General features: G+C 49.1%; 1 long non-coding RNA gene across 1 annotated transcript; it reads left to right on the top strand.

Moving 5' to 3' along the window:
• The first annotated feature begins 3,483 nt into the window (after positions 1-3,483).
• LOC147728073 (uncharacterized) lies at positions 3,484-20,669 on the top strand. The gene is made up of 2 exons (XR_015309533.1): positions 3,484-3,582; positions 20,262-20,669. It is a non-coding gene; the product is annotated as an uncharacterized LOC147728073 (long non-coding RNA).
• Positions 20,670-21,548: the final 879 nt, after the last annotated feature.

Below are 21,548 nucleotides of genomic sequence, written 5' to 3'. Positions count from 1 at the left end.
GTCCCGCCGGAATCTTTGCCCCTGGAATCAAATCGATTTGACAATCATATGTTCTGTGCGGCGGTAATGCTTCTGCCTTACTTTCACTGAATACCTCAGCCAAGTCCCGATACTCAAATGGGAGTTCCACATCATGTTCAATTGCTGTGGCAATATGATGGATACAAGCTAGACCAGAAGCAGGACTAGGTCTCACAGGGTAGCAGTTCTGTTGACAATACTCTGATGTGCATTGGAGTGTCTGTCCTTCCCAATCCACTACTGGGTTATGTTTTCGCAACCATGGCAATCCCAGGATCACTCCGTACTGTGGTGCATGTATGATATTGAAACACAATGTTTCCTGATGTTCCAAACCCATGATCATACCGAGATCCCTGGTCTGTAACCTGATAGGACTCGAATCCAACTTTCTGCCATCCACTGCAAACACTGCTTCTGGAGTCTCCTTTTCTTGTAGTGCAAGTCCTAAGCTGATCGCCTTTGTATGGTCCATAAAGCAACCCGTGGCCCCGGAATCCAACATTGCTCTAATCCACAACCACTTCTTGTCTATTTCCAACCCAATATCCCCATAGAAATGTAGACCTTCCTTTCTCCCATCTCCGTCCAATGAAGGGATGAAGAACTTACTTGAAGGGATCCCTTCATTCACCTTCAAGCCTTCTCGTTTCCCGACCCCTGTTCGGAAGCCACCACAGACACCTTCTTGTGTTCGTTCCTTGGTCTTGTTCTCGTAGGACATTCCCTGATAAAATGCCCCTTCCGACCACAGTACAAACATAGGCCTCTCTTTCTTCGGTATTCCCTTTCTTCCGTGGTCAAAGGAGATCGTACTGCCCCAATTTCCATAGGTTCGGCTTAGAAGCGGCTGCCCCTTCTGGGACTTTGGGATGCTCATAACGTGGTGTTAGCCTGTCCTTCCGCCTGTTTTCTCCCCTTCTGTCACTAAGGCGATGATCCAGTCTTAGAACCAGGCTAATCATACCCTCACAAGTACTGGGTTGAGGATCAATCTGAGCCAGTACGTCCTTCATCTCCTCTGTCAGTCCTGTGTAAAAAATGGCATGTCTTTTCTCTTCTGGCCAATCAGTTTCTGCTATGAGCCTTCTGAAGTCGTTAAGATACGCTATTAAATCTCTATTTCCCTGTTTTAAACCTAACAACTCCCTGTCTGCAGACATGGTGGCTGATCTGCGGTTGAAGGTTTTCTCAAAATCTGTTCTAAAGGCCTCCCAATCCCTTAATATGGGGTCATCTCGTTTTACTAATGGTACAGCCCATTGAGCTGCATCCCCAGCTAGGTATGAAATGAGAAATGCCACCCTGGCATGATTAGTGTTAAAAACCTTGGGTTTACATGAGAAATGTAACAACACCTGTGTGAGAAATACTTGCACCTTACTACTATCTCCATGGAATCTTTCGGGGGAAGCCAGGGGTATCGGAGCGGGTACTTCCACCACCAGGGAAGTGGCCTGCGGAGTACCTGCATCAAAGGGATTGCGATTCATCCTATCTACCTGTGCCTGCAAAGCAGCAGTCTCAGCCCTAGAAGCCTGTAACTCAGTTTGCACCAACGCTAGGGCTGCCAGGATATCGTCTATGGTGGACATTGTATCGTACGATCGGGAGGACTAAATATCTTGGGCCGTTGATTCTGTCAGGTCTCAGTGTCCTCAGGATCGTGCGATGTTATAAAGGGGTCCACCTCTCGACAGCCTCTGGGTCTGAATGAGAACAGACTCACAGAAGTGGTCAAGCGAGGGATATCAGGAAGGGTAGGAAGGGAGCAGCAGGGAGAGGATGCTGAAATGAGAACAAGGCACTAAAGGTCAAGCACACACATAAACCGATAATACATACAAGCAAATAACACAATGTACAGCCTATCAGTTACAGTTATCTGAAGGCTCATTTACCTGGAAATAGGGAAAGGGTTGGCTTTGCCTGGCAATCAGAAGTGTAGAACATGTATCTCTGATCTATAACACAAGAACCTTGAGGTTATCTTTTGAATCGGAATCACATTGCTTATTAAACATTTGTAGGACATACACGTACCAAATGTTATTACTGCTAAGGCTTCAACAGAGGGCAAATGGTAAATAGCCAGCCAGGCGAAGCTCATAAACCCCTGTTGTAATAGCACAAGATAGAAAACAATAGTTATTCTTCAATGACCACAAGTAGACCTCTGGTTGAACTTCACCCGAAGACCAATTCTGTATTTGTACCGGAGCCCAAAGAACAAAGAATGCTGAATACTTCTTCAGCATAACTGGATTGACACCATTGTCCAGAATGAGAGCAACCCTTGTACTCAAAGTTACTCCAAAAATAATAGCAATGAGATTACTATCAAACAGATTCCAAAGTGTCAAGACCCCCAATGACTGGGGGATATTCAGCAACAGACTCAAAAATGTACGTAAATCATAACATACGCTTAGTTCAAGTCTCAAATGATAATTCAGGAAGATTCCACCTAGATCAGAGTTCGCACTCACAGCGGGAGTGCACTGCAGCAGCAAGCAAAAGAAAACAGTCACAGAAGAAAGCCTCCGAGGAGACTAGCGAACGGAGCCTCAGCCGAGGGCTCCCTGAGCTCAAACAAGCTCCGTGGCCAAGATCTGAAATGCTCGAACCGAGCACTCGCGAGGAAACCAAACACAGAGAAGAACACTCCAAAGGATACGCTGGATACTTGTGGAAATAATCCTACAGTGTCTTCTCTTCGTAACCAGAATCAACGGCAAGGTCTCTCCTTCTCCGCTCCGTCTTGAGGTTTCCGCGTGTGACGTCATCGGCCAGAGGCGTCGCACGCGTACCTAGAATCATGGGAAATGTAGTTTTACGGAACTCAGAAATGTCTCAAGGCAGTGTTCGAGACTGCCCTCCTCCGTGGGACGCGACATAAAGGTAGGAACGTGCATAATCTCCCTGGTGGTCAATACAACCTGTGTGACCAGATTGAGTCTGATAAAACTGCAGATAAATAATGTATTTACTTAGACAAATCTGTCACCGGGATCCTCTTACATGAACACGTTTAATATGTGGGGCATGCAGAATGTGCAGCAAAAGTGACTATATCAGTAGCGGCCAATAGAAATGGGACATAGAATGTCTAATGGCTCCTGGGATGCAGTGCAGCCTCAATATGAGCATAGCGTCTGGACGAATGCGTTATATATGGACCCACAGTTACCCGTGGTACTTTCAAAGATAAGCTCCTGACATTGGGACACACAACGCCTGGTATCCATAGAGGCGTCACATTGGTAAATAGATTAATTCAATATGCCGTTTTTTTAAATCATAGAAGGTTTTTTAATAGTCCGCCCATAGAGCGCTAGTATTAATGCGCCATATATGCCTCAATATACAGTGGAAACTTCCGAGATTTCCGTTCGGAACTCCAATTCCCAGCAACCTTTGAGTCACAGTGAACAGGATATTATTGGAATTACATCCGGGTGACCGCACCTAGCGCATTGCTAGTATTGGAGACGCGAATGGTGGAGATTTCAAACAAAGATTAAACGGAGACGGTTCCTTCGGGCAGTCGAATGAAAATAGGTGAGAAAGCGCAGTAACCCAACCCCCCAGTAGACCATACAGTAATTGGGTACACGTAGCAAACACGGCACTAATATGAATGTCGGTATTTTCAGAGCCTACTAAAGAATTACGAACGGCGTGAGAAGGGTCCAGCCGATTTCGAGAAATACATACAAAATAGGAGACAGGTATGCCGCCGCAAAAGGGAGCTAGCGCAATGTAAATACGGGCACAGAAATGTAGTGTTTTTTCAACAACGCACACTTTTTTTCTCCGACAGAGCTGCCCTTGCGAGACATCTTACATTGAAGAAACAAGTTTTGAATACCTGCAAGGTATGCTCCAATGGGGAGGTCGTCTGTAATTTCAGACACTTGGCTATAAATTAGATGAATAGTCAATCAAATACATGTGTCTCTTCCAGATAAAATACAGCTTGGCCGCCATTCAGAAAACCTGAAGTCACTAAAAGTTCTTCATATAAGAATCACCCATAAGGTATGAGATAAGTGCCATTAAGAACTGATGGAGTTTGTGAGAGACAGGTGTAGGCACCAATAATGATTAGCTTTTATTCATTTCTGTTTTTTAGATTGCATCAATATGCTCTTAATAAGAAGCCCTGATGAAAGCCCCCAAAGGAATTAAAACGTGGCTGGAAACGCGTCGGCATATTCTTTAATGAGATTAATTAAATGAATTGAGGCATATTCTTTAATGAGATTAATTAAATGAATTGACAAAGCAGACTATTTGCAGTATAGGAAGTGGCAATGATCTGTTTTTTGCTTCTTGAATGAGTTGTATCGAGTAGAAGGTTCTTTGATTCAAAAAGAAATTTGAATACACACGCACAAGTTAATCGCAGTGTTTTTTAATGTATGTTGCAATTTTTGAGTGTATGCATATTTATTTGACATATTTAATGTTCTTGTCCAAAGTCATTTATATGTGTTTTTGTATTCAATGTGTACTTGTGGTAAAAACTGTAAGTCTTTCTGAAAAAGGAGAGTTTCCCTATACAAAAGTAGTATTGAAAATAAGGAAGCAAGAGGTTAAATAAATAACCCCAATCACAAAAAGAATATGGTGGGGTTGATTTAAAAATCAAAAGTGGGATTCTAGTATTACCAATTCGTTGTATCATTGATTTGCATTTCTTTCTTTTTCTATAATGTAACAAAAAGAAAATAACTGCATATGTGTTTAGATTAATGATGATGGTGATCGACTCTGGGTGACAGAGCGTTACAGAATATATGCTGAATTTGCACTCAATAAAAATCTGTTTAAAAAAAAAAAAGTGGGATTCCAGGTATTTTTTCTGTTTTTACCGTATTATTGGCCCTACCTGGTTCCTGTCATTGGGCTCAACCCCTGGTTTGTCTGCGGGACACAGCACTCTGGCTTAGAGAGAATTCTCTTCAATTCAATGCCGACAAGACAGAGGTCCTGCACTGTGCAATAGGTAGAATTCCCCATACACTTCTGTTTGATTTCTGGCCCACTCCCACTACTACCCCATTGGTTCCCAGTAACACGGTACGTAACCTGGGAGTCATGTTCGATAATAGATTGACACTTGAAAACCATGTGAATAAAACAGCTGGGAGCTGTTTCTCTCTGATTAGATTAGAGCTTTTCGGAAGATTCTTCCGAACAAACTAGAATACTGATAGTTAGAAGTACCATCCTCAGCAGGTTGGACTATTGTAACGGCCTGCCGCTGGTATTTTTTTTAAGTAATTTTTATTGCAGACTTACAGGACATCGAATAATTCCATACATACATTATATCACTGGCTTCACATTGCCCTTGCCTCTGTTCAGCTCCGTACACAGCCTTTAGGCCCACAACCCGGAGGTCGGGTGGCGTCAATCAGAACAGTGTTAAAAGCTTGAATATATTAGCAATCACAACCCTTTCGCTTAGGAGTGTGTATGTCTGCTTTTTATTTTCTTCCGCGTCCTCCTCCTTAATTCCCTTGAACTGTCCCCAACGCCCAACCCCTCCCCCCCAAATCCCACCACCCACGCAGGAGGGCTCTTTAAGCCTGAATATATGTGTATTTTCAGGAGTTCATGTTTATCCAGGTGTGTGATGTGCCCGGTGTGTCTTGGGAGTTGTCTCCGTCCGGATTCGGGGCCTCCTCGTCTTCCTGCAGTGTACTATCTCTCAGGGCCTGTACCAACGCTTCCCATGCTGCTGCCGTATCCAGTGCCCTAACGTCTGGTTTCCTACGAGCCGTTTGGTATCAAAGCGTGCTTTCATAAGCAGCCCATTTCAGGAGCTCATTGAGCCATCGCCTGTGCGTGGGACCCACTCTCGCTTTCCAAAGTCTTGTAATTTCTCTTTTGGCCAGAATCAGACCCATATCTATGAATTTACTTGTGGTCTTGTTTTTGGACGTATGTGGGAACCAGTGCAATATACAGACCGCCATATCAAATTGTAGAGTTCTGTCTGTTACCTCGTTTAGCGTATCACCAATCGCTCGCCAGTACTCCTGTAGGCCAGGGCAGGACCATAGCATATGGGCCAACTCCGCTCCCTCTGAGGTGCATCGCAGGCACGCCGCCTCGGTCACCCCAAAGTATTTCCTGATTTTACCAGGAGTCATGTAGGCTATATGAAGGACGTAAAAGTGAATTTGTTGGAAACGCGCATTTCTCGTGCTCTTCCGTGCCCGCCGCACTATTCGAGCCCAAGTCGTTTCCGGAATCTCCCTGTTTAGGTCTGCCTCCCATTTGGCTTTTAGCGCCGTTAATGGCGGCAGGTTCTCCCGTAGCATTCTGGAGTATAAGCATGTTACCGCCTTGTAAGTCCCGGCCGCCATCATAGTGTACTGGCACGCCATGGTCGTCATTGGTTCCGCGAGTCCCCCTCTCCAATGCGCTTGCATGGCCCCAGTCACTGCAGCATGCAGAAGGTAACCTCCCCGCGGAAGGTCAAATCGCTCCTGCAGATCTTGATACGGGATGAGCGCTCCATCCTCGTAGAGGACGCCAATCACCTATATCCCCGCGTCCTCCCAGACCTGCAACTGCGACCAATCCCCCCTGTGGGGGAGCGCAGTTACCATTCCAAGTGGGATCTCTGGAGCATATGGGTGTCGTGTGCCCGTGCGGCGTTGGGATCGGTTCCAACAGAGCCTGAATGTTTGCTCTTCGAGTGTTAAATCTCTAAGGGCGATCCTCTGTTGCAAGGTTATATAAGCTAGGATATGCCGCCGAGTGCCCCCGTCTCTCTCGTGTTCCGGACCTCGGAATACCCTTGCCACCTCCTGTGTGAAGAGTTGCAATTGAGCTGCAAGATAGTAAAACTCGAAGTCCGGGACCGCTAGGCCACCCTCGTCCTTCGGGCGGGTGAGCGTTGTTAATGCTACTCTACATCTTCCCGAGCCCCAGAGGAATGAGGTCAGCTGCGATCTCAATCGACGAAATATGGAGCTAGGTACCCATACAGGTAGAGTGCGAAAATAATAAAGAAGTCGCGGCAGGGCAATCATTTTCAGTAAAGAAATGCGGCCAGTTACCAAGAGTGGGAGTGTGGCCCAGAAGGCCATGTTTCCCTTCCACGCCCGCAGACATCTGCCCACGTTGCACTCCAGCATATCTGCTGCTGTGTGGTACACGTATACTCTTAGGTATTTCAGGCAGGTGGGCTCCCATTTGAGTGAGGGTCGGTGGGCGGGCCATGCCGTATCTCGTCGCAAAGGAAACAGGCATGTCTTAGACCAATTAACTTTCAAGCCCGAAAGCTCTCCAAACCGCGTTAGCAGTCTCTCCGCACCCTCCAACGCTTCTGTTGCGTCCTCTAGGAATAACAATAAGTCATCCGCGTACAAGAAGATGAACTGTTGGCCCCCTCTACTGTCTATGCCCTTAAAATGTTTCCCCGTCCTTGCCTCGGCCGCAAGGGGTTCAATCGCTAGGGCGAATAATAAGGGGGATAGGGAGCAACCCTGCCGGGTACCACGTTCCACCGGGTATTGTTGTGAAACAAGGGAACCCACCCGCACTCTTGCCACCGCCGCTGTGTATAAGACTCGCGTCCAACTGATATAACCCTCCCCCAGGCCAAATCATTCCATGACTTTGTACAGGTATTCCCATTCCAAACTGTCGAACGCTTTCTCAATATCTATCGATAGGACTAGGGGCGTCTGGGCTCCTGAATATGTGTCCTCCAACACTCGCGTGAGTCTCTTAATGTTTATGGTCGTGTTGCGCACAGGAATAAATCCGGACTGGTCTGTGTGGACCAAGTCAGGCATGTGCTGCAGAAGTCTGGCTGCCAATATAGCACTCAAGATTTTATAGTCCGTGGTCAGCATGGAAAGTGGCCTATAGGAAGTCGGGCTGTTGCTCTCCCTCCCCGGCTTCAACAAGGGGATCACAAGCGCCTCACGCATAGATTGGGGCAGGCAGCCAGCAGTTTTGGCCTCGTTATATACCGTTTGGAGACGTGGTGCCAGCAGGTCCAAGTATTTGCTATAGAATTCTACGGGCAGCCCGTCTAACCCCGGCGTTTTGTTACGGGCCATCCTCTTTATAGCCCCCCTGATCTCTCCTATTTCTATGTCTCTACTCAAGTCATCTGCCTGTTCCTGGTCCAGTTGTGGTAGCTGCAGGCCCTCAAGAAACGTGTCAATGTAATTTCCTCGTCCCACCAATGCGCTCTTATAGAGGACCTCATAGTAGCTCTGAAAACTGTTCAGTATCTCCGTCTGGGTATAATTTATGCGGCCCCCTTCTCCCTCCATGGCCAGAATCAGGGAGCTTCGTTTAGTGAGGTTAGCCAACCATGCCAGCAGCGTCCCAGCTTTATCCCCTTCCACGTGAGCTCTCAACATGTAGGCTCTGTAATCAAAGCTACGGAGGCGCTCCACCTCTACCACTACTGCTTCTCTAGCTAGGTTAACCTCTTCTTGGAGCTCAGGGTGACCCGGTCGCGCAATTTCTGCCTCTGGCAATTTGGCATCTGCCTTGTCCAGATCATCCTGTAATACCTACGTGTTTCACTATGCACTGGCCCCTGACTACCACCTTGAAGGCATTTCATTTTATCGCTCTAGAAGTAGTGGACCCCTCATTTTCAGCAAAGTATTGAGTTATCCCCTCCTCCAGTGTCGCGTGAAACAACGGGTCGTCCAGTGTCTCAGGACGCAGCTTCCAAGTAGGGACGCGCGAGAGCTCAGTCACCCAATCTAAAGCGACCAGCATAGGGTTGTGATCCGAGATTGTCCTGGTAAGGTACTTAGTCCTTGCTACAGCTGACATCACGAGCGGAGAGCACAGTATTGCATCAATACGAACGTGTAGGTCATGCAGGCTAGAGAAGTATGAGTAGTCCCGCTCAGTCGGGTGTTGTGTGCGCCAGGCGTCCAACAGGTCCCACCCCCTTTGCCAGTCCAATCTATCCTTCGTGAGGCGGTGTACAGGGGAGTCCCTGAGGGGTGGGTGTGATCTATCTAAAGTTGCGTCTGTTACCGAGTTATAGTCTCCTCCAATCAAAATAGGGCCCGCCAAACAATGTGCAAGCGTCCCAGAAAGTCCCGTCATGAAAGGCAGCTGTTCAGTGTTCGGCGCATATATGCTACACAACACTATGTCCCTGCCCCTGAGTCTGCCCTCTACTGCTACAAACCTGCCCTCAGGGTCTATTATGTGTCTTGGCGCCTGAAAAGGGGTGCCCGCCCTTATCCAAATTAACGCGCCCCTAGTAAATGCTGAGTAGATTGTGTTGAATACCTGTCCCCTCCACCTCCTCTGCAGAGCGATACCTTCCTGTTTTGTGAGATGTGTCTCTTGCAGCAGTGCAATATGTACCCCCCTACGAACCAGATAGGCGTGTACCTTGTGTCTTCTTGCCATTGTGTGCAACCCCGGCACATTCCAGGTTATACATCGTAACATACCCGTATTAGCCATTGTCCCATAGTATCTGCCGCAGCATCACTAAAAACCCTGTCCCTACGTAAGTGGTGGTGTTCCCCCAACATTTCTCCAAGTCTTCACGTGTCTCGTTCCCTTTTTGCACAGAAACAAACATTTGCCAATGAGGAAAAACCCCAACAGTACCCCCAACCACCCTCCCCAGAGTAGGCCCCAATATCAAGCTATCAGTTCCCATCCAAACTCAGTTGCTCTTCTCAACCCCCCAACTATATCACAGTAATAACCGTGAGTGCCTTAAGGGCTAGTGGAGTGTGGCTGAGACCGGAAGGTAGGTACGCAAGCCCCCCCCCGCACCCAATGATCCCCCATGGTTTGCAGCGGTATGATATCCCGGTGTACAACCCCCATCTGCATTACCTTTCAGTTCTTAAATACCCCCAACGCCAATAGTGTCCGCTGTCTGTCGCCTCCATGTCAAAGGCTCAAGATCTCTTCAGACGTCTGCGGTGTTACCAACGGGCCTTTGGCGCTATGTATTTCTGACTGGTCCGTCTCCGAGCCCGAGACGTGGTCCTCCGATTCTGTGCCCTGCTTGGAAGGGGAAGCGTCAGATCTCGACAGTTTTTCTACCGCCTTCAGCGCGGCCCTTCTCTCCTCATCCGTTTGGGAAGCCGTGGGTTTCCGAGAGCCTTGTCGCCTTCTGCGTAGTCTCTGTGACTTCCGTACCTGCGTTGTTGCACGTTCTTTTTCCTTTCGGAATTTGGCACCGTCCCTGCCTGCCTTGTATGTGTCCCACCATGCCCGTGCATCTGCTGATGTAAGGAAGAGAAGTGCCTTGCCGTCTATCACGTTTCGCTGGGAAGAGCAGAGAGTACTGTATGCCTTCAGTTCTTAGTTCTCGTTTGATGGTCAAGAAGGAGGCTCGCATCCGCTGTGTCTCAAAGGTGTAGTCAGGGAATAGTGTCACCTTGCGATTCGCTATCTGGAATGACCCCGCATCTCGGGCTCTCTGGAGCAGCAAGTCCCTGTCCTTATAGTGCAGCAGTTTGGCTATAATCGGTCTTGGTGGCTGTCCCGGTCTAGGCGGTCTAGTCGGAACGCGATGGGCACGTTCAAGTGTGAAGAATGGGGAGAGGCCTTCCGGTGCCACCGTTGTCTTAAGCCAGTTGTCCAGGTATTCGACCATATCGTCCCCTTCTGTTTTTTCTGGAATGCCCACTATTCGGACGTTACTGCATCGACTCCTGTTTTCGGCGTCCTCAGCCCTCCTCTCCAGTGTTTGTATTCGGTCTAGGGCGTCCGCTAGTTTACCCTCCATAGTTTTGTGGGCAGGGGCCAGCTCACGCAAGGTATCCTCCGTATCCTTTACTCTGTCTTTAAGTTTGTCGTGATCAGCACGGAGGAGGCCCAAGCCTGTTGCTACTTGCGCAATGTCCTGTTGCAGAGTGTCTCTCGTCGCCGCAATAGCCTCCAGTATGCAGTCTTGTAGTTGTTGCAGGTCTGTGGGCCCCACAGTACCCCCTTCCGGCGTTTCGGAGGCTGTAGCTCCCTCCGTCTTCCCCTTGTTCTTCACCATGATTGCAAGTTGTCCTATGCGCAGATGCTCTCAACGTACTGTGCAGCCTTAAGGATGCCTCCGTGGTTTACTCCTGTGTGTGGGCCCGTAGCGGCTATCCCCGATGGCTCCGCAGCTTCCCAGCTGTGTGCTCACTGGACAGTATCGATATCTGTTGATTTCCAAGTGCACGGAACTGTCCCAGACAAGCCCGGCCCTCCACTCCCAATTTGTATCATTTTCCTACTTTGTCCCAGGGTTCGGCTGCCAGGCACACCCGGGTCTACGTGGTGCTTTGCTGCTGCGGATCTCCAGCGCCTTCAGATTTTACGCTCCTTATAGTTCCCTAGGGTTGGGTCCGTGCTGTGTAAGATGAATCGGTCCGCCGTGGGTACTCCCCTTCCTAATCGTGCTCTCTTGTCGGTACCCCAAGCTGGGCTACGTGCAGGGCTCAAACTCGCTCGTGCTCGATCTCTCCACCAGGTGGATATCTGTGCCATCCGCCATCAGCCTGTCTTCCTCTCCCGCACACCTTCGCTCCACTTCAGCCTCAGGGTATCTCCTCAGGCTTCCCCAGCCTCCGGACAGCCTCCTCTTGGCTCAGGTCCGCTGTTCCTAAGCTCGGGACACTCCCGCAGCGCTCGCCGGTGACAATGAGGGGTCGCGGGTCTCTCACTCTTCCCAGGCCCTTCGCTAAGCCAGGATTCCTCCTCTTGCTGTGCTCCGTCCGCCGGGCAGTCTCATCGGTGCTTTCGCTCACCAGTCCCATCCACCACTGCCACCATGCACTTCCGCAGTTCCCGGTGTGAACCGTGGTCGCCCCCGGGTCCAGGTGCTCCCTGAGGGCCCGGCCACTGCTCCGACGTTGCACCCCTCCACTCTTCGGCCAGCCACATTCCCCCAAATCACTTCAAGTTCTACCTCCCTTTGCCGCGTCTTGGCCCACCTCCGGGATCTCACACCGCCAGGGGGAGGCCGATGTGGTGTCGTACGCTCCTCCGATATCAGCTTGGTGGGGGGGCGCCGAGCTGCCCCTCCTTCTCAAACTCGCGGTCTGATCGTCGCCCTGCAGGCAGATTGGGGCTCCCGTCGCGGGTGGGCTCCGCGCTTCACACCATCGCTCTGTATCTCCTCGCTCGCTGCCGGTCCAGCCACAGCCGCTCAGTTCATTCACATGTGCCCCGACTCCGTTATTTCTCACCGTGTCATCGTGCCCCTCGACTTTGCCGCTGCGCTGTCCTCGCCGCGCTGCACCCCTCCGCCTTCTTCACCTGGGAGCCTGCTGGCCGCCTCGATCGCTCAGGGCATCTTCGGTCGTCCTCGTGTCGGCACCTGTCAGCGGCACAGCTCTCCTCTCTCCAAGCCCTGCACGGCAGCCGCAGCCCCCTCCGCAGGGGCAAGGGGCACGTCCCCCTCCGCTATTATGCCGGGTTGATTTACCAGCTCCTGCCAGTCCCTTGATTGCTGTAACAGTCCTGCCTGCACACTGCTGCATCAAATAGTGCCCTGATTGCCCGTCCGTCCCTCCACTGATTAGGGTCTCCTCAGGGCATCTACCGCGGCAGAGGTACCATGATCTTATGGCTTAGTTCATGCCACCATCTTGCGGGGGTTCCTCCAGCCCGGTTCGTCGTAGGTGCCGATCGATGCCGTGATCTGGGGTTTTAGGGCTCGCCTCACTACCAAGTCCGCCTGTCAGCCTTCTCCAGCATCGGCGGTGTCCGCCATCTTGGGCTCCTGAGTGCGCCGGCTCTTATTCTCCGTTCTCGCCTAACTCCCTCTCGGCTGGCTTCGTGGGTGCTCCCAGGGGTGCCTCTATGTTTCCCCTTGTCTCCAGCGTACAGATGAGGGTAGTCGTGGGCGTCCCCGCACCATTTTTCAGGATGATTAGGGGGATCTGGTACGGAGCTCCGAGCTCACGCCGCCATCCCCTCCGGCGTCCAGGCCACGCCTTGCCGCTGGTATCTCTAAGATACTTGATCGAGAGACTACAGAGAGTACAGACCATTGCGGCTAAACTGGCACTAATGAGACCATGTTGCTCTTCTGCCTCTAAGGCACTCTCTGAGTTGCATTGGCTCCCAATACCGCAAAGGATACAATTCAAGGCACTATGTATAGTGTTTAAAGCTTTGCATGACGTTGGACCCAAATCACTGCAGGATAAATTTACATGGTACGCACCTCCTCGTACTCTTCGTTCTTCTTCAGCGTACCTGGTGAAGGTGCCTAGAGTCAGAAAAACTAAATCAGGAGGCAGGGCCTCTAGCACGCCAGCCTCACACCTCTGGAACAAACTTCCACTTGACATTAGACAAGTGGATGATCTCTTGCAGTTCAGAAAAACGATAAAGACATGACTTAACCCTCGAGTATGTCCTTTTCTTTCCTGTTACATTTTTTCCTCTGGTAACTGCAAACCACCTATACCTATGCTTAGCCAGACTTTCATATCATAGCACCAGGGTACACTTAGGGTGATAGTTGCACTTTACAAGTGTTGATAATAATAATAAAATAAAATAAAAGCAGTAACTCACTTACCTATTTAACTACAATAAAAAGCTTTCATCCGCATGTTTCAGGATTTGCTATTTAAGTGTTATGTTGTAGCCTTCTAAACTGGAACATAGGAAGGGGCATGAGTAGGCTCCATGGGGAGAGTAAATTAAATACCTCTTTTCTGTAAACGCTCTCACTTTGAAGACAGCGAAAGAAATGTAAACTCCAAGGGCCATATATAGGTAGGTATTTTGCGGTCGCAAACACTGCGATTCGCAGAATCCAGGGTGTATGCGATCGCAAAAGTGAGTGTTCCGATGTAGGTAAGTATTGCGGCTCGCAAAAATGCGAATCGCAAAATTAGCGATTAGCAATTTTTCGGGGCAAAAAATCTGCAACTAAAATTGCGAATTCTCAAGGTGCGTCTCAGTATTTGCAAAAATCGCAAATATAGGTCATGCAAATTCGTAATTTGAGATGTAGCAAAAAATCGCAATTAGCGATTTTACGAAAATGGCAGTTTTGCACTTCTCAAATACCACAAACTCTGACCAGGTGGTAACCAGGTGCAACCTATTTAAACAGGCCCACAATGCCACTGGGGCTTCTCACAATGGCTGGTCTATATGTGATATCCTGGAGGCTGCATATCCGAGAGGCTGCACAGATAAGGAGACGCCAGGAAAGGATCTACAGAGCACGCATCACCCTTTTCCAGCGGACCCAGGAGGACATCCATGTGCACTACAGGCTGCACCCAGACAGTATCCTGGAGTTGATAGAGGAACTGACACCCATACTTGAACACCCCACATAAAGGGCACACACCATTCCCACCCACATACAGGTTGTGTGCACACTGCACCGCCTAGCATCAGGGAGTTTTCTGGGGATAATAGCCGCAGCTTGAGGGGTCTCCCAGAGTGCACTTTCACGTTTTTTCCACGCTTTCCTTGATGTTATGATTCAGAGGATGCATCACCACATCCAATTCCCAAACACACAGCAGGCACTTGACCAGACCAAACCAGATTTTTACCAAATAGCCCAATTTCTCCACGTGATTGGCTGTGTAGACGGAACCCATGTCGCACTGTCTCCCCCATCAGACAATGAGTATGTTTTTAGAAACAGAAAATCATATCATTCCTTAAACATCCAGGGAGTCTGCAATGCTAAACATGTAATCACAGATATTGTAGCAAAATTCCAGGGAAGCACTTACGATTCTTTCATTTTTCAACACTGTGGTTTACATCGCAGACTCACAAATGTCGAGTTTGGAGAGGGATACCTGATAGGTAATTGCATGGTACAAACACACACAACTAGGAAAGGTATGAACTGGCAGGACAGTACTTAACATACCTGCAGGTGATAGTGCATATGCTGTATGTGACTACATCCTCACACCGTACCGCAATCCAGCCACAGCAGCAGAGTGGAGGTACAACAGTGCCCACAAAGCCACAAGATGCACCATTAAGAGGACCTTCGGAATCCTTAAAAGCCGTTTCCGGTGCATCCATAAGAGTGGATGTGCCCTACAGAACAGCCCTGAGACGTGTTGCAAAATTTTGGTAATTAAACAACAGGGGGTGGTGATGGACAGAGTTTCTGAATTAAGCAGGATACTCTCACCCAGTCAAGAGATCAGGGCTTAATCCAACACCGTTTTTTAGCTCACTGCACCATCCCAGCTCAGAACCTGGCTATATGCAAATTAGTCTGTCCCTGGCCCAGTGTATCATGGGAACAGGGCAAACCAAACTACCAGCCAATTCTTTCACTGGGAAGGAAACAAGCTACCGGGGACCGGTTTCTGGCATTTCAGCCGTCTTCGGCCCGGCTTGCTTGAATCCTAATGATGCAATGAGCAAGGGACTCACGTCTGAGTATACCCTTCCACGCTTATGGTGGACAAAATAATTAAACAACAGGGGGTGGTGATGGACAGAGTTTCTGAATTAAGCAGAATACTCTCACCCAGTCAAGAGATCAGGGCTTAATCCAACACCGTTTTTTAGCTCACTGCACCATCCCAGCTCAGAACCTGGCTATATGCAAATTAGTCTGTCCCTGGCCCAGTGTATCACGGGAACAGGGTAAACCAAACTACCAAGCCAATTCTTTCACTGGGAAGGAAACAAGCTACCGGGGACCGGTTTCTGGCATTTCAGCCGTCTTCGGCCTGGCTTGCTTGAATCCTGATGGCGCAATGAGCAAGGGACTCACGTCTGAGTATACCCTTCCACGCTTATGGTGGACAAAATAATTAAACAATAGGGGGTGGTGATGGACAGAGTTTCTGAATTAAGCAGAATACTCTCACCCAGTCAAGAGATCAGGGCTTAATCCAACACCGTTTTTTAGCTCACTGCACCATCCCAGCTCAGAACCTGGCTATATGCAAATTAGTCTGTCCCTGGCCCAGTGTATCATGGGAACAGGGCAAACCAAACTACCAAGCCAATTCTTTCACTGGGAAGGAAACAAGCTACCGGGGACCGGTTTCTGGCATTTCAGCCGTCTTCGGCCCGGCTTACTTGAATCCTGATGGTGCAATGAGCAAGCGACTCACGTCTGAGTATACCCTTCCACGCTTATGGTGGACAAAATAATTAAACAAAAGGGGGTGGTTATGGACAGAGTTTCTGAATTAAGCAGAATACTCTCACCCAGTCAAGAGATCAGGGCTTAATCCAACACCGTTTTTTAGCTCACTGCACCATCCCAGCTCAGAACCTGGCTATATGCAAATTAGTCTGTCCCTGGCCCAGTGTATCATTGGGACAGGGCAAACCAAACTACCAAGCCAATTCTTTCACTGGGAAGGAAACAAGCTACCGGGGACCGGTTTCTGGCATTTCAGCCGTCTTCGGCCCGGCTTGCTTGAATCCTGATGGTGCAATGAGCAATGGGCCAGGGACAGACTAATTTGCATATAGCCAGGTTCTGAGCTGGGATGGTGTGTTGGATTAAGCCCTGATCTCTTGACTGGGTGGGAGTATTCTGCTTATTTCAGAAACTCTGTCCATCACCACCCCCTGTTGTTTAATTATTTTGTCCTCCATAAGCGTGGAAGGGTATACTCAGACGTGAGTCCCTTGCTCATTGCACCATCAGGATTCAAGCAAGCCGGGCCGAAGACGGCTGAAATGCCAGAAACCGGTCCCTGGTAGCTTGTTTCCTTCCCAGTGAAAGAATTGGCTTGGTAGTTTGGTTTGCCCTGTTCCCATGATACACTGGGCCAGGGACAGACTAATTTGCATATAGCCAGGTTCTGAGCTGGGATGGTGCAGTGAGCTAAAAAACGGTGTTGGATTAAGCCCTGATCTCTTGACTGGGTGAGAGTATTCTACTTATTTCAGAAACTCTGTCCATCACCACCCCCTGTTGTTTAATTATTTTGTCCACCATAAGCGTGGAAGGGTATACTCAGACGTGAGTCCCTTGCTCATTGCACCATCAGGATTCAAGCAAGCCGGGCCGAAGACGGCTGAAATGCCAGAAACCGGTCCACTGTAGCTTGTTTCCTTCCCAGTGAAAGAATTGGCTTGGTAGTTTGGTTTGCCCTGTTCCCATGATACACTGGGCCAGGGACAGACTAATTTGCATATAGCCAGGTTCTGAGCTGGGATGGTGCAGTGAGCTAAAAAACGGTGTTGGATTAAGCCCTGATCTCTTGACTGGGTGAGAGTATTCTGCTTATTTCAGAAACTCTGTCCATCACCACCCCCTGTTGTTTAATTATTTTGTCCACCATAAGCGTGGAAGGGTATACTCAGACGTGAGTCCCTTGCTCATTGCACCATCAGGATTCAAGCAAGCCGGGCCGAAGACGGCTGAAATGCCAGAAACCGGTCCCCGGTAGCTTGTTTCCTTCCCAGTGAAAGAATTGGCTTGGTAGTTTGGTTTGCCCTGTTCCCATGATACACTGGGCCAGGGACAGACTAATTTGCATATAGCCAGGTTCTGAGCTGGGATGGTGCAGTGAGCTAAAAAACGGTGTTGGATTAAGCCCTGATCTCTTGACTGGGTGAGAGTATTCTGCTTATTTCAGAAACTCTGTCCATCACCACCCTCTGTTGTTTAATTATTTTGTCCACCATAAGCGTGGAAGGGTATACTCAGATGTGAGTCCCTTGCTCATTGCACCATCAGGATTCAAGCAAGCCGGGCCGAAGACGGCTGAAATGCCAGAAACCGGTCCCCGGTAGCTTGTTTCCTTCCCAGTGAAAGAATTGGCTTGGCAGTTTGGTTTTCCCTGTTCCCATGATACACTGGGCCAGGGACAGACTAATTTGCATATAGCCAGGTTCTGAGCTGGGATGGTGCAATGAGCTAAAAAACGGTGTTGGATTAAGCCCTGATCTCTTGACTGGGTGAAAGTATTCTGCTTATTTCAGAAACTCTGTCCATCACCACCCCCTGTTGTTTAATTATTTTGTCCACCATAAGCGTGGAAGGGTATACTCAGACGTGAGTCCCTTGCTCATTGCACCATCAGGATTCAAGCAAGCCAGGTCGAAGACGGCTGAAATGCCAGAAACCGGTCCCCTGTAGCTTGTTTCCTTCCCAGTGAAAGAATTGGCTTGGTAGTTTGGCTTGCCCTGTTCCCATGATACACTGGGCCAGGGACAGACTAATTTGCATATAGCCAGGTTCTGAGCTGGGATGGTGCAGTGAGCTAAAAAACGGTGTTGGATTAAGCCCTGATCTCTTGACTGGGTGAGAGTATTCTGCTTATTTCAGAAACTCTGTCCATCACCACCCCCTGTTGTTTAATTATTTTGTCCACCATAAGCGTGGACGGGTATACTCAGACGTGAGTCCCTTGCTCATTGCACCATCAGGATTCAAGCAAGCCGGGCCGAAGACGGCTGAAATGCCAGAAACCGGTCCCCGGTAGCTTGTTTCCTTCCCAGTGAAAGAATTGGCTTGGTAGTTTGGTTTGCCCTGTTCCCATGATACACTGGGCCAGGGACAGACTAATTTGCATATAGCCAGGTTCTGAGCTGGGATGGTGCAGTGAGCTAAAAAACGGTGTTGGATTAAGCCCTGATCTCTTGACTGGGTAAGAGTATTCTGCTTATTTCAAAAACTCTGTCCATCACCACCCCCTGTTGTTTAATTATTTTGTCCACCATAAGCGTGGAAGGGTATACTCAGACGTGAGTCCCTTGCTCATTGCACCATCAGGATTCAAGCAAGCCGGGCCGAAGACGGCTGAAATGCCAGAAACCGGTCCCCGGTAGCTTCTTTCCTTCCCAGTGAAAGAATTGGCTTGGTAGTTTGGTTTGCCCTGTTCCCATGATACACTGGGCCAGGGACAGACTAATTTGCATATAGCCAGGTTCTGAGCTGGGATGGTGCAGTGAGCTAAAAAACGGTGTTGGATTAAGCCCTGATCTCTTGACTGGGTGAAAGTATTCTGCTTATTTCAGAAACTCTGTCTATCACCACCCTCTGTTGTTTAATTATTTTGTCCACCATAAGCGTGGAAGGGTATACTCAGACGTGAGTCCCTTGCTCATTGCACCATCAGGATTCAAGCAAGCCGGGCCGAAGACGGCTGAAATGCCAGAAACCGGTCCCCGGTAGCTTGTTTCCTTCCCAGTGAAAGAATTGGCTTGGTAGTTTGGTTTGCCCTGTTCCCATGATACACTGGGCCAGGGACAGACTAATTTGCATATAGCCAGGTTCTGAGCTGGGATGGTGCAGTGAGCTAAAAAACGGTGTTGGATTAAGCCCTGATCTCTTGACTGGGTGAGAGTATTCTGCTTATTTCAGAAACTCTGTCCATCACCACCCCCTGTTGTTTAATTATTTTGCAAAATTTTGGTGGCCTGCGCAATGCTACACAACATTGCTACCAAGAAGGGCACCCCAGTGGATCTGACAGATGTTGACACATCAGATGAGGAGGATCCAGCTCCTCAGCGCAGGCGTGCAGGTGGAGTCGAGGCAGCTGCCGGGTGCCTGAGACGTGATGACATCACACAGAACTACTTCTAGGTGAGAAAGGAGGACACAATGACAAATAATAATGCTCAAAACATTTTTTATTCCCTTAACAGCAGAATTAAATCTGTCACACAGCGTAACTGAAATGTTGTTAGTTGCACATGTTGAGGTCACAGTGCTATCATTGTTAAGAGTCACTTACTCCATATGGCATATGTTGCCTCACACATTGCCATGCGTGCATGCTGCCCCTTCATCTCCTGAGTGCATGCCCTGTTGCCCCTCGTTCGGGATGCGCACTGGCCTCACTAGTGTCTTCACCTGCTCTGCCCTGACGCCCACTCTGGCGTCTTTCTGCAGGAAGTGGAGGAGTTATGCTGCTCCTGCTTGATTGTTCATCAGTGTCCAAGCTGCCCAGTGTCCCTATGCCACCAGTGGCTACAGCACGCATTTGGTCAACTGCACGTGTGACCTGCACCAGGCCCCTACCCACATCCTGGCAGCAGTGTGCCATTTCGTGCTGCATGCTCACACATCTCCTAGCTAGCAGGGATATGGCGGTGGACTGGCGGTTCACAGCCTTAGTGAAAAGGTCCATCCGGGTGTGGAGGCAGTGTTTCTCCCTGCGCCTGGCCAGCCTGTCTCTCCTGATCTCCCTACACAGTCCTTCCAATGCACCAGTCATTGAATTCACTCTGAGTCGGAACTCAGACATGTGATGATTATGTGTGGCAAGTAGGCGCTGTATTAATGGAATCCCTTTACCTTGCAGATGCTGTGCTCTTAACATGCTGCCCTCCAGCCATACAAACACTGTGTCTCTTTTGGATGGCTCGTGCCCTGCTTCTTGAACCACTGCCATTTGATGTTTGTGCAGTGGACTGTGGTGTGTGCTGCCTTGCTTGTTGCCTTGGATGTGGCTGTGCCTCCTCATCTGCATTTGTGGACTCTGCCTCCATCAGTGGCAGTGATGAGACAATGTTGCGCCGTTGAGTGGTGCAGGTTGTGTGGGCCTTGCTGCGCCCTGCTCCTCCTGCCCTTCCACGTTCATATTTGCTTCTGTCTCCACCCCTTCAGCCACTGTTTCCTGTGTTGTCGGAGGTGCTGTAAAAATAAATGCACACATTAGATGTGTGTCATTTTATGATTTTGTTATGGATTAAAGTTTGTTACAACTATTCACATGACTACTTCTTGTGCGTGTTGCACATTCCAAGTATGACTCTACCTTATGTCCCCTTGCTTTGTGTCACAGGACCAGGTATCAGTGCATGGGACTACATTTCCCATAATGCAATTCTGGGTGTGCCTGTGGACATGTACTGGAGTTGTACTCAGGCATGGGTGTTTAGGACTGTGAGTGGGCTGGGTATGTTTTGGGATATTGGCAGGCATCTTACCTTGTCTGGTTTCTGTATTTCCGGAGCTGTCCAGGTCAGCCACGCCAGTCACATTTTCAGGCATAAGTGTGCCCTCCACCAACTCCTCCAGGGGCGTCAGCTCTGGTGCTGTTGAAGTCCCACTGCCAGTCACTTTTGCCTCAGCTAATATGGTGGCCACCCTCTCCTTGGACCTTTGGCGCATGTCGTACCAGCGCTTACGTGGATCTTCAACTGTGCGGTGGGTTACGCCAATCGCGTTCACTTTTCCTGGATCTCATTCCAGATTCTCCTTTCCCTTGCATCTGGGACTTTGAGTGAGTTATTTCCAAAAAGGAGTTCATGTTGCCTCACTACCTCCTCTGTGAGCACCTCAAGCTCCCTCTCACTGAACTTTTGTTTTCTTTTTCTTGTTTGTTCTTCAGGCTGCTTCTCACTCCCCTGAGACTCCATTTCTCCTTCCTGCAAATGCTGGTTAAAAAGATCACTCCCTCCTCTCAGCCTCTCAGGCAGCTTCTGACTCAGACACAGGTGCTGGCAATCAGGTGCAGCATGAGCAGTCACACTTCCTGGTTGTGATGTCGTCATTCTGCACCTGAATTGCTGTTTTCCATTTTTGCGATTCCTTATTAGCGGATTCTCTATTAAGGAATCGCTGTTTTCGTAATCGCTATAATATT

Source organism: Lissotriton vulgaris, chromosome 3_1 (genome assembly GCF_964263255.1).
Source record: "Lissotriton vulgaris chromosome 3_1, aLisVul1.2, whole genome shotgun sequence".
In the NCBI taxonomy this organism is placed as follows: domain Eukaryota; kingdom Metazoa; phylum Chordata; class Amphibia; order Caudata; family Salamandridae; genus Lissotriton; species Lissotriton vulgaris.
Note: the sequence above shows the minus strand (reverse complement) of the source record. Positions and strands in the feature narration are given on the sequence as shown.